Here is a 14224-nt window from a genome sequence, read left to right on the forward strand (position 1 = left end):
AAAATTTTTTCGACCAAAATTTCGATTTTTTGAAAAAATCAGTATTGATTTAAAAATTCATAACTCGGTCAATAATTTTTTGCACAACCTGGAAATTTCTGAAAAGTTGTCATTTTATGTCCTCTAAAACATATCAAAAAATAAAAAAAATTAAAAATAGTGTTTTTTTGCAAATCAAGTTTTAGTGATAAAAAATTAAATAAAAAAATCACCAAATTTTTTTTACCGTGTATCATTTTTTTCCAGTGTAGTCCGTATCCATACCTACAACTTTGCCGAAGACACCAAATCGATCAAAAAATTCCTTCAAAAGATACAGAATTTTGAATTTGCATACATCAATTTTGTATGGACAGCTGCCAAATTTGTATGGAAAATTATATGGACGAACTAATGATGCAAAATGGCTTCTTTGGGCATACCGAAGGCACCAAAAAAGTTTCAGTCGGATTAAAAAAATACAAAAATTAAAATTGAAGAAAAAAGACCGATTTCGCAGATAATTGCTCATATGCACCCCAACTTTGGGGCAAAATGCACCACAACAAAGGGGAAAATGCACTGGGTTAAAGCAGTTTTCACTAGTCACCACTAGATGACACCGCTGTTTTTACATAGGAGCATCACAGCGATAATGCCCGATCACGCATTTTGCAGAAAATTTAATTAAAAATACATTTTTTTAATGTTTATGGACTCATCTATCTAATGAATAATGAAGATTATGGCAAAAACTATATAAATAAACACTTACAATATCAATAAATGCTTTTTATATTGTCCAAAAATCATATTGAAAGTTCAATGAAAATTAGATGAAAACACCACATTCTAATTTTTTTTTTCAAATTTTTCCAGCAAAGTTTTGCAATGTTAAACTTTCAATTCTTATGATTTTTTTCCGGAAAATTCTTCCCAACCCCCTCTCCCCTATTGTGTTTTTTTGTGCAAGTTCTTCCCAAAATCAATGAAAATAAAATTATGCAGATATCATGGTAGCATTACATCTGGGAATAAGTACATCATTTATGTCAGAAAAATGTGTAATTTTCTCTCTAAAAATGTGTAAATTTACCACTATTAAAACATTATTGAAAGACTAGAAAGTTTTTTTTTCACAACAGAATATGTTTTGCAGGATGGACTGCTTGTTTACACTTCATCTTTAGCACATTTACATGGTTTTGCTTAAGTAATTTTGCTCGTTCAGCCAATTTCATGCATGTTCGTTTATTTTATTCTGATTTAGGCACAATTTCGCTGTTTACTGATAATTTTGGTAGGTGGCTCTAAGACCTAGTTTAAAAAAGTCCTCTTATTAAGTTTGTTTTTCGCTTTAATGTTTTTGAATGCAACATTGATTTTTTCACTCGAAATTTTATTTTACTCCTTGACAAGCCCGGCTAGCTCAGTCGGTAGAGCATGAGACTCTTAATCTCAGGGTCGTGGGTTCGAGCCCCACGTTGGGCGGGTATTTTTGCTCTCGTTTTATTGCTACACGATCGTGATACAGAAAAAATCAAATCAAAGTAATTATTACACTAATACCAAGGTATAAAAAAAACTTCCCGCCCAACGTGGGGCTCGAACCCACGACCCTGAGATTAAGAGTCTCATGCTCTACCGACTGAGCTAGCCGGGCATACATACGATTTGTTATCATTATGTTATTCGGCTCAACCCAAGATTTCTCGCACACGATCCTCACTCTAATTAAGTCGACCGGCGGCGTTGCGTGAAAAATTGCTCACCACAGGTCCGGTGATTAAATTCCACGTATCAACTAAGCGCCAGAGACTAGGCCAGAGCTCGAAATGCTAGAGTTTAATTCATGCCTGGGCCCGGTGAGTGTGTGATATTTTGGGTGAAACTTGAAAAAAATAGAAGGTGATTAATTTTACACACCGACGCAATATGTTCTCATCACGACTTTTGATGGCTAGCCAAAATATTCGTGGCACTGCAAGCAGAAATTAAACAACATTTTGGATGTAACATTCGAAAAAAAATATGTGTAGATCTGGACTAGCAGCCGCTTGAAGTTTGAAGTGCGCCGTTGAAAGACGATGATTTATTTCGGACGAAACGCAGACGGGATGGACTTTAAAAGGAAAGCGTAGATAATTGGACGTTTGATTAGGAAATCTGTACTCGCAGACAAGTGTGTCTTGTAGGGTGAGTGCAGCTTTGCTTGAACTTGATCATATCTCGAAAGAATAAATTACATTTTAATTTGATTTAGTTCTTATCAATAGAACATGATTCTGATAAATGGTAGAAAAATATAATAAAAATTGAAAAGGTAATTCAAAAATAGGCCCACATATCCAACAACCATCTCCATCTGTTTGGCCGCTGGATCGCCTCTGTCTGGGACTGAATCTTGATGTCTGCCTAGAGGAGCTTCGCAGGGTGGGGCTGGGGTCAGCGAATGCTGAACTGGGAGGAGTGATTTGTTGGCACTTTAAACAGGCCCAAAGTGCCACCGCTGCTGGGGGGAAGAACGTTTCAATTTATTATGTTGGGTAATTTAGTTAAACGTAATTTAGTGTTGTGAGATAATACAGATGTCAATTGGGTTCATTTGTCAGATTCATTTCAGATGGCTTGTTGACTTGATTGTTGTTTGAATATTCTTGTTACTTTGGGCCCGAAAAGTGTCAAGTATCATTTGAATTATCAATGACCCACTTCGATAGATCAAAAAGGACTAAAATGAGGATATTTCAAATTCATGCTATTATAAATTAAGGAAAATTTCTAAATCCATCTATTTGTAGTATCAGCGTCTAGACCTACGTTGGCAGCTGGAATTAAAAGACTACCCGTTGTCAGTGTAATTCTCTCTTGATGTAATCGCCAATTTGTTGAATGACGTTTAATAATTCCACTAATTCAACAGAACAAGAATTACATCTAAACAATCCCATCCCAATCCCAATCCCAATCCCAATCCCAATCCCAATCCCAATCCCAATCCCAATCCCAATCCCAATCCCAATCCCAATCCCAATCCCAATCCCAATCCCAATCCCAATCCCAATCCCAATCCCAATCCCAATCCCAATCCCAATCCCAATCCCAATCCCAATCCCAATCCCAATCCCAATCCCAATCCCAATCCCAATCCCAATCCCAATCCCAATCCCAATCCCAATCCCAATCCCAATCCCAATCCCAATCCCAATCCCAATCCCAATCCCAATCCCAATCCCAATCCCAATCCCAATCCCAATCCCAATCCCAATCCCAAAATGTCAAATGCATTACGAGAGCACACGTCAACATCTAAATTTCAAATTCACAGCCAGAGTCGAATTTAAATACGCCCACGCCCAATTGCTGTTGTTTGTGGACCGACACCCCCTCCTCGGCAGAATCAAGCTGAGAGCGTTTTGTTTTGGCGATTTGTTTGAAAACATTCGTCACTTTGACGCCGGACTATACATTACACATGTCGACGCGGGGATATCACTTTTCAACAGCTGGGCGATTTGGAGCAGGGACAGAGAGCCAGGGCTTGGAGCTAATTAAAAGTGGGCAGAAAGGTGACGAGTGGATTGGTGGAGTGCGAGCGGAATGTCAAGCGGTGAAATGGAGAAATGGGGCAACATTTATGTTTCACGTGGTTTAGGATTTTTGTTTAGTTTTTCTTTGAAATGCTGGACATGATGTATCTGAAAAAATATAAATAACATTTTAATTTTCGGTCATAATATCAACATGAATGATATCCAGAAAGTTCAAATAAAATAATCATATCATATCTAATGATTTCGAATTTGACGATTTTGACGATTTTGACGCAACTCTGTAGGGAGGTTTTTAAAATTGTGTCAATATTTTGCGAATTATCGTGATTTTATTCGAGTTTTAGAAAATTTGATGATTTTGACTTTGTTGACAAATTTTTTAGGCTTTCACCTCTTAAACTCAATCTACGCACATGAACATGGTTTCAAACAAATTGAGATCAATTGAATTCTGCTGCATGTTTGCTTTTTTAAATATCTATTAATTTTTAAAGTTAATTTGTTGACGGTCTTCAACTAGTGATAATATGGTATCATTATTTGAACCAGATAATTTATAAACATTGTTATGCCTTTATTCAGTAATCATTGAATAACATATTCCGTTAGCTCCGATCATCAGCATACTTTTCCACGCGGCTCGTTTTCTGGTGCTCACTCACAGGCAACCGTTCACATTCGATTAGCCCCGACAAGTTAAGCCCGAGTTATACCTTTCTTCAAGGGGTTTCCAGCATCAAGGATTACTGACCAGTCTAAATGGCATTACCAGGATTACTGGCAATATATCACGAATTACCATGATTTCCCAGAATTACTTGGGATTTCCAGAAACCACACAGAATTGCTCAAATTTATAAAAATAACTTGGAATTACTGCCTAGCTTCCAGCATTTAGAGAAAAGTCTTTGGAATTGGATCGAATGATAGCTGTCAAACGCACAAAACCACGTGCTTGGCAATAGTGCGTCCAACCCGGGAATTCCTGGCACAAAATTCCCGGGATTTTTATGTGTTGTACGAGGAATTCCCGGAATCAAACAAATATGTTTATTCGGCCTGGAAATTACATTAGTATAACAATTTATAATTTAAAACTTTTCTAAAATTTTACATTAATTGATACCATTTGATTTGTTGTCATTTTTGTTTTTTAGCCATCTTAAACAATTTTTTTAAGCTGTTTTAGTCATGTCATATAGAAATAAAAAAAATACTTATTTAATTTGAATTAGAATTTTGGTGCATTTAAAATTCAAAGCACAACAGAGAGCAAAAAATATTGTTTAAGTTATCTAAAAACTGCTATCCTTGTTTAGATTGATAATAATAGTATTGAGCTAATTCTATAAATTTAAAGCTTGAAAAACATAGCAAATATAAAACATAGAATTTATGACATTTTCAAAAACTTCCCGGGAATATATAAATATTTTTCCCGTTTTCCCGGAAACTCAAAACCTGGAAATTTGACGTCCTGTTTGAAAATCATCGAACAATTTGGTAAACATCAACAACAGTTTGACAAATGATATTGGCGTTTGAGTGCATTTAAAATTCAAAGCACAAAAAAGAACAAAAAAACATCTATAAAACTATTTAAAAGTGCTATCCTTGTTAAGATTGATATTAATAGTTTTGAGCTAATAGTATGATTTTAAACATGACAAATATTAAGAAAACATAAATTTTATGACGTTTTCCAAAGATTCCCTGAATTAAAAAATATTTTTTTTCCGTTTTCCGGAAAACTTAAAACCCGGGAAAATTGGACACCCTACTTGGAAATCATCGAATAATGGGGTCACAACTGATTTTGACGTTTGAGTGCTTTTTCATCCGAATACATTTGAATTAGAGAACATCCAAATTTGCGGACGTTCCGAAAAGGAAATCAAGGAATCAAGGAAAAGCAAAATGCATTCTGCCGATTTACCTTTGAAGAATTACTAGTAGTCACTTCACAGAAAAAAATATGGTAATATTCATCAAGAAATGGTGACAGATCTTGTGTAAAAAAAAAGATTAATTTTACCTCAGAAAATGATGAATTTGCATCAGTTTTTGATGAATATTCATCAGGTTTACACAATTTTTTACACAATTTTTTTTACTCAAAAAAGAGGTAATATTCAACCTACCAAATTTTCAACATTGTATAATTCAACTTTTTTTCTTTGTTGAATTGATGGGAAATACACGAATTACTGAGTAACTATGGAATTACACTAATTACTACGGAATTACTAGGTAATTCCAGAATTACAGGAATTACTGCAGATTTGCTAAGTAAATCTGGAATTACTGAATTACTTACTCATAATCCGAATGACCCGTACTAGCTAAAACTATGATTTCTTACATAAAAATTAATAGGCATTAAATAGAATCAAATTAGAGTCGAAATTTTCTTTTTAACAGTTATTTGCTTTTATTTTATTATTTTCCGAAGTATGTTTTCACAAAAAAGAATCATGGAATTACCAGGATTACTGGGATTATTAAGAATTACCAGGATTACTCTGGAATTACTCAGTAAATCTAGAATTACAGAATTACTTGCTCAAATTCCAAGTAATTCCGGATTAGTGACCAGTCTGACACGATGCTGGAAACCCCTTGCCTTTCTTCACCTGTGCGCGCGCGGTTCACTTTTTCCACACTTGTTGTGAATAGTACAACGCACAAAAAGATTTACTCCTAAGCAGCGACACACTGAAAAAAGTGTCCACGGCCAAACCGGTCCTCACGGATCGATCCACATTCCAAACTAGGCCACAACGAGACGACAAATACCGAGCTTTATGAGCCTGGCCTGGCCTGGGGACACCTCCCGGCGCAAAATTTTCTTGTCCGCCACAATCTGCTCAATCACAGCGACGACGACGACGACGAGTCTTGTAAAATGCGTATCCAGTAATGCCATACATTTCCCAAACCTGGCCATTCCCATATTTTCCACCACGCGGTATGTCATTGATAGACTTGGTTCCTTTTTTACCTACAGTAAAACATTGTTGGGTAGACAAGGAGTTTTTAAATTTACACTCTCTTTAAACAATGCAAGAGGTTTGCCAAATGCATCACTTCCAGGATTTCATTTGTATGACAAGTGGCAATAATGCATCAAGTTTTAAAGTTTCAATTGTATATCTCAAATTAAACCGTTTTTTCGTACAACGAATAACCTATAAACTGAAAGGTGTCCCACCATCCAGGTTTCACTGTACGGCGCAAAAGCCCAACGCACGTGTGCGTTCATCACTCATGTCCAAGAGAATTCATAATCGTACAAAAAGCGCGATGGAAAATCGTTGACGGACACACTTCAATTCAGTTCCACTTCATTGCGAATGCGAATATTTCTCTGCGTGCCAGAAGAGCTATTTTTATGCATCAAAGCATCATCGTCGGTTCATATTAAGCGAATGATGATGATTATTCATGAATTGTGCGAGTGAGCTTTCGATTGGCGCAGAACTGTTTTCCAATTATGGAACAGAGGTGGATGCAGGCAGGTACACATCGTGGAATTGCTGGCAAGATTTGCCCAGCGAATTTCCGGGGGGTTCCAAGCGCCATAAAAACAGTGACTGTTTGGACAACCTGAGAGAGTACATTTATCATTCGGGAACATTGTTCGTTTCTTTTGGTTAACACAAAAACGTTTGAAGAAGGATGTATTTTCTTATGATATCTAAGTTTTGCTTTTTTATACATCGTTAAGGTGACGACTAACATCATTGTGATTATATTGTGTTTGATGATATAAATTTAGCTTCGTTTACAATATGTTTAGCAAATTCTTTCTTCAATAGTCCATTATACTGCGGATCATTGAAAAAAAAAACGAAATTGAAAGACGCAACTTTTGGTACCCAAACATGTATAGGTCATCGCTGAAATTTGCAAGTTTTCGCAATTTTAGTGAAAAAAAGTTGATTTTTTGCCGATTTCGTCATTTTCCCGTCGAAAAACACGGATCTTATTTAAAAAAATCATATCTCGGACTCCTGTTAATGAAATCCTCCCATTTTTTAGTATATTATATAAAATTGTCCGAGGAATCTGATAAAAATATTTCCAGACATAGGCTCTTTGGTCCCGTCACCGTCAAGACAACTTATTATAGACCTTTACATACGCTAGGCTAGATTTTTGAGACTTCACACTATTTTTCTTATCACCTTTCATTTGCGTATAAGACAGTCAAAATCGGTTGACCACTTTTTTCAAGAAAACATAACTCTCCGCCATGAGTTATGTTTTTTTGAAAAAAGTGGTTTTCACTAAAATCTACGAAAATGGCAATTTTTCGGACTACCCTAAAACGGCGTAGGTCACCCTTATGGCCAAACAAAAAAAAAATAGGGGTCTAATTATTTCGGCCATGTAACCCCCCGAAAAATGTTGAGCCCCACCCGAGCACTTTTGTTTTTTTCTTGCTGTTTTCGTGGGGAATTGCTGTAAACAACCCACCTAAGGTCGATATTTCAGCAACTAATAGTCCGATTTTCAAAGTTAAAGTATTAAACATTCGTGAAATTTTTCGATTTACAATGTTAAAATATGAAACATTTGTGAAATTTTCCGATCTTTTCGAAAAAAATATTTTCAAAATTTTCAAATCAAGACTAACATTTTAAAAGGGCGTAATACTGAATGTTTGGCCTTTTTGAAATGTTTGTCTTGATTTGAAAATTTTGAAAATATTGTTTTCGAAAAGATCGGAAAATTTCACAAATGTTTCATATTTTAACATTGAATATCGGACCTTTAGTTGCTGAGATATCGACATTGAAAAATGGTGGGCTGTGGGGTGAGACTTAGAAAACTTTAATTTTCCTGTTTTTAAACCTTTGCATTGCAATATCTCAGCAACTAAAGGTCGTATCAACAAAGACCGAAGAAGCAAAATATAGAGAATTTTCTTGGCTTTTCAAAAATATTTTTTTCAAAAGTGGGCAAACATTTGCACTAATTTAAAAAAATGAAAAACTGAGAATATTTTAAAAAAAGTCACTTAAAAATGGATTTAACTTGAAAACGGTGCACTTTATCAAAATTTCACTAAAGTATTTTTTGATTGCAAATTTGATTTTACATCGAAAAATGAGGTTGAAAAATTTTTGCGACCAGAATTTCGATTTTTTCAAAAAATCAGTTTTGATTAAAAAAATCATAACTCGGTCAATGATTTTTTGCACAACCCAGAAATTTCTGAAAAGTTGGCATTTTATGTTCTCTAAAACATATCAAAAAATAAAAGAATTAAAAATAGTGTTTTTTTGCAAATCAAGCTTTTGTGATAAAAAGTCAAATTAAATAATCACCAAATATTTTTTTACCGTGTATCATTTTTTTCCAGTGTAGTCCGTATCCATGCCTACAACTTTGCCGAAGACACCAAATTGATCAAAAAATCCCTTCAAATGATACAGATTTTTGAATTTTCATACATCATTTTTGTATGGACAGCTGCCAAATTTGTATGGAAAATTATATGGACAAACTAATGATGCAAAATGGCTTCTTTGTGCATACCGAAGGCACCAAAAAAGTTTCAGCCGGATTAAAAAATACAAAAAAAAATCGAATGACTGAAATCCTAGAGAACTGCTCTTCTTTGGGCTACCGAAGGCACGAAAAAAATTTCAGCTGGATTAAAAAACAACAAAAATCTAATATCCGAAATCTCAGAGAATTGCTCATGAAAGAAGTTTCAATCTTGACGTGCTATCTTGATCAGGCCTGCAAAATGTTTTCAACCCAGCGTACACATGAAGCAAACCAAAATGTCAGTTCACTGCTAGCATCTGACTGTAAACCTACTGTGTCCGTTCAACCACTGCTGCCTGACTCGTGCCGGTCGGCTGCTGGAGAATGAGAGACGTGAAAAAATGAGCTACACTCACTCAATTCGTGTCGTATGACTGACTCGTAAAATCCTCTTTAAACACTATTTTGACTATTTTTAAACAATTGAATGGTTCTAGACTGTGCAAAACACTTATAACTTATATTCAAAATTACATTTCCCGGCATAAATCCCAACTTTTTGTGTAAAAACTTGTTTCTTTATGTGTGTGCGTGCAACGTCGAATGAGCGTTGGTCGACTACTGCCTCGCATTGTAGCTGCTCAGTGAGCTAGGGCACTCACGACTGAGTCGGGTTTGTTTATGTCACGGTTTTGCGGTTCAGTGAATGGATCTGAAAAAATCGTGTATGCGTCGCCGATTTTCGCGTCTGGACCCCTGACATTTTCAGCTCTGATCTTGATACATCCTGAACATTGCTGTAAGTCCGAAAACTGACCAAATGAATTTCATGTCAGAACGCGTTTGACACACGTACATGCCCGACTACCGTAAACAATTGTAATTACACTCAAAAAACTGTTCACCACAATGCTGCATGAAAAGGTATGTGGATTTTTTCCAAACCTTTTCTCATGCGATTGTGTCATGAAATTCATGCATACCGAAAACCAGCTGACACACACATTGAAAGCAAGTTTGCATGTGCCTATGATGAATTTCACCGGACTTTCATGTAGCTTCCACCGCATTGTCCTGTGCTTTTTATTGGATTTTAACGTGATCCTCATGTGCAGTAGAATGTATTCGCTTGATTTTCATGCGTTTTTATTCGAGTGTCTTGTGATTTGTTCTAGGATTTGTTAGTAGTAATCTTTTTTGCGTTTTGTGATTACTTATCAAAGAAAAAAAAGGTTGCTCTTTTGACATTTTTTTATTTACCAAATTTAATAACACTTCAACATAAAATCTTGTTCACTTCACATAAAACACTATAAATCACAACATACTTTTCTGCTATTTTCTGGTTCAGGAAACATTTTCAAAGAATAATTTCACACAGCACTCTTGGTTCTTGTTTCGGTTTATCACTTGCGGAACGCGGATCCAGGGAGGCTTTCTTAGCGATCCTCACCTTCTGCCGCACGCGACCAGTGCCTTTATTACCTTCTTAGCTTGTTTGACTCCCATGTCCTGGACCGGGTGAGCCTAGCTCACCTCCGGCTTCAAGTTGCGCTTGGCTTTGTTGTCGGTGATTTGCACCGACGTTGTTGCTCTGGAACTTCGGTTTTCGTGGCCTAGAAAATAAACAAATAATATAAAAAAGTTAAGCAAAACACGATGACACTGTGGGCAAAATACTTACTATTGCACTTCATAATCTCACTTCGAAAAAACAGCGCTAGATTGTTCCGGCACAAACAGAAAAAAAACTGAAACCATGTTCAGTTGATGACAATCAGCAGCTAACTGACTGTCCCAGACTTGCACGCCCGACTCAAAATTTGCAGACAGGATTTTCACGCAAATTCATTCATCACCATGACTTTTCACTTCAATGTTGCATGAAAATGCTAGTGATTTTTTTCCAAAGCATTTTCCACGTGGATATAACAAGAATTTCATGCAAACCAAGAAACAGATGACTGCATGCCACGCCCCCGATTTTTCAGGCATGAGTTTCACGCAGCATTTGGTTGTGTGGGTGAAGGCTGCGTGCAAATCAAGTTGGGTTGACATGAATGCACTGCGACAGTTGCATGATTCATGTAAACCGTTGTTTCGGACTGAAAATTATCTGCCACCGGAATTTTCATGCAGCATTGTGGTGAATAGTATTTTGAGTGTATGAAACTTGAATATACCTAAAATGTTTTGATGGAGAAAGTTGGTTAAAATGTCCCCTTTCAGAGGAGTAGGCCGCTTGTTTACATCTATGGATATGCCCTATTGAAAAGTTAAATCTTTTTTTTTTGCGTTACGTAATGAAAGAACGCTCCCTTACATTTTTAAGAACTTTTTTAAAAACTACTTTTCAAATTCATCTTGAAACCATGTGGCATACGCAACTTGAAAGTAACTTTCTTTGTTTAGATTGATATTTTTCGGGTAATAATAACACGATTTTTCAACCCAGCAGGAGGAGTAGCAGCTGGAAGAAGGGTTTTAAGATTCTGATGATGGCCGAAATGAGAAAAGTAAGCCGAAACGTAAGAAAAAACTTTTAAAAATCGTGTTATTATTCGCCGAAAAATATCAATCTAAACAAAGAAAGTAAAAATACTCAGCAATCAAAAATAGAAAAATAACTTGAAAGTAATGATGAAGTTTTGAGGGACGATGAGCATAAACAACAGATAATAATTCAAACCATGTTAAGGAAAGGTTAAAGACGGTAAAGATGGCTAATATCAATCTAAACATTAGAGAAACGTAGATTAAATCTGTGATCGTTTTCATAAACTCTGCCCCATGAATCGTATTAAACGAAAAAAAAACGATCTAAATTCATGCCATATTTTTTTTCAACCATGCCTTGCAGTAGGTTAAATTGAGGCCATTTTTCAATGTTGTCCTTCATAAAATCAGTCAAAACTCTATTACGACATTTGGCAAAAAATAGACGGTCCAAATTAAAAGAACAAATAGTTATGGAAATTATGTTTCTTTCAAACGTGAGCAAAAAGATTAGTAAAAAACCAAATAAAACTATAAAATTGACAACATCTGTCTGCCTTCCAGCTTCACTTTGTATCTTTCAATCAAAAGTATCTTACATAATCGCTCAACTACGGTGGCGGTTGCTTGTAAATTATACGGTTATTTATTTGCAGAGTAAAAAATAAAACTCGATCCCAACCGCACCAGTCGAACTCACGTGTGCGTGTAATTTGTTTAATAATTCATTAGGCTTGGCCACAATATTTATCGTATTTGTCCATATTTTTTGCCTCGACTCCAAGCCCCGGCGTGGTCCGCACAAAAAAAAAGCGTCTTTTATTGCTTTATTAATACCACATTAAAAACGGGTGGAAAACCTCTCCGGCGGCGTCCAAGCGTCCGACCCGCGCCGTGTTATTTTGCGTTGGAGCCAGTCTGGAGCTGGCAAAAAAGTGATTTTTAAATTATACATAAATCTCCACTCGCGAAACGAAACGCGTCGATGATTTTTACTCTTTTTTTTTTGCTGCATGGGACAGCTGATCCAGGTTCGGAACATGCGATGTGGCCAATTGACCGACGCAGTCAGCTCAAATTGCACACAATTTGCAACATTTCGCACCCTGATGTTCGTTGTTGGTTGGGTCGAGAGTGCAAGTGCTTAAACGATAAGTTATAAATTAAATAAATAAAATATAAATAAAAGCCATTTTTTCTGCAGGGAAAAAGTACCTTACTGGTCCATGGAGCACACGAGGGAGTGGGGAAAGCTTTGTCACGGTGGGCTTAGATTTGTTTTCTTGAACAAAAATATAAGGCTTTCTAGTCAGAAATTTACCAACACATTCAAAGTTTGTTTACATGGCAGCTGCGGATTTGTTTGCAATAGATCAGCTATTTCTTTCTAGCAAATGTTTTTTTTTGTCAGGCGACTTCTAGCTTGTTTTTTGACTGACCGCCCGATATGTCAGTCAACATATTTCGCAAGGACTGTGAGAGCTCGATCGATGTTTGCATTAGGAGTTATTAAGAGCGAGTTTTTCACCGATGTGAAACAGGTCGTATCGAGGTTCTCCGATTTGGATGAAACTTTCAGCGTTTGTTTGTCTATGCATGAGATGAACTCATGCCAAATATTAGCCCTCTACGACAAAGGGAAGTGGGGTAAAACGGGCATTGAAGTTTGAGGTCCAAAACACATGAAAAATCTTAAAATTGCTCGCATTTCCGTAAAACTTCATCAATTCCAACTCTCTTAAATGCATTCGAAAGGTCTTTTGAAGCCCTTCAAAATGTGCTATAGACATCCAGGATTGGTTTGACTTTTTCTCATAGCTTTTGCAAATTACTGTTAAAAATGGATTTTTTTAAAACCTTAATAACTTTTGGCAACAGCCTCCAACACCCATACTCCCATAGGTCAAAAGTTAGGGAATTTTATGGACTATAAGCCTACGGTATTAACTTTTTGGCCAATCGCAGTTTTTCTCATAGTTTTTCGATTTTTCTAGAACAAACATTTTACAACGTTAGTTTTTGCTCTTTAGGCCTCCATAGCGGCACTTTTTGGTCTCAATTTTGACATATTTGGAATCCTCAGAAAATTTTACATTAGATTGAGGTGTTGGAATTTTGAATTTGATTGGAAATGGGAAATGGGAAATGGGAGTATGGGTGTTGGAGGCTGTTGCCAAAAGTTATTAAGGTTTTAAAAAAATCCATTTTTAACAGTAATTTGCAAAAGCTATGAGGAAAAGTCAAACCAATCCTGGATGTCTATAGCACATTTTGAAGGGCTTCAAAAGACCTTTCGAATGCATTTAAGAGAGTTGGAATTGATGAAGTCTTACGGAAATGCGAGCAATTTTAAGATTTTTCATGTGTTTTGGACCTCAAACTTCAATGCCCGTTTTACCCCACTTCCCTTTGTCGTAGAGGGCTCATATTTGGCATTAGTTCATCTCATGCATAGACAAACAAACGCTGAAAGTTTCATCCAAATCGGAGCACCTCGATACGACCTCTAGAACAAACCGAGCAGAATCTACAAATACTGCCTCTTAATTTTTGAGTTAAATTATATTTTTGTAATTCCGTCGTGAAACTACTTACATTTCCTGTCATTCTTGAACAACGAAACAGCCTACTTTTCTGTACCAAAAATAACAGAATGGAATAGTAACCCCTATCAAAACAAATGCTGAAAAGTTCTA

General features: G+C 36.2%; 1 protein-coding gene and 2 non-coding genes across 6 annotated transcripts in view; 1 reads left to right on the top strand and 2 right to left on the bottom strand.

Annotated features, from left to right (window-relative positions):
* The window catches only part of LOC120426464 (monocarboxylate transporter 12-like), a 362289-nt gene that overhangs the window by 78623 nt on the left and 269442 nt on the right, over positions 1 to 14224 (bottom strand). The window lies entirely within an intron of this gene.
* On the top strand, positions 1398 to 1470 carry Trnak-cuu (transfer RNA lysine (anticodon CUU)). The gene has a single exon. It is a non-coding gene; the product is annotated as a tRNA-Lys (tRNA).
* On the bottom strand, positions 1570 to 1642 carry Trnak-cuu (transfer RNA lysine (anticodon CUU)). Its single transcript has one exon. It is a non-coding gene; the product is annotated as a tRNA-Lys (tRNA).

This window comes from Culex pipiens, chromosome 1 (genome assembly GCF_016801865.2).
Source record: "Culex pipiens pallens isolate TS chromosome 1, TS_CPP_V2, whole genome shotgun sequence".
Lineage (NCBI taxonomy): Eukaryota > Metazoa > Arthropoda > Insecta > Diptera > Culicidae > Culex > Culex pipiens.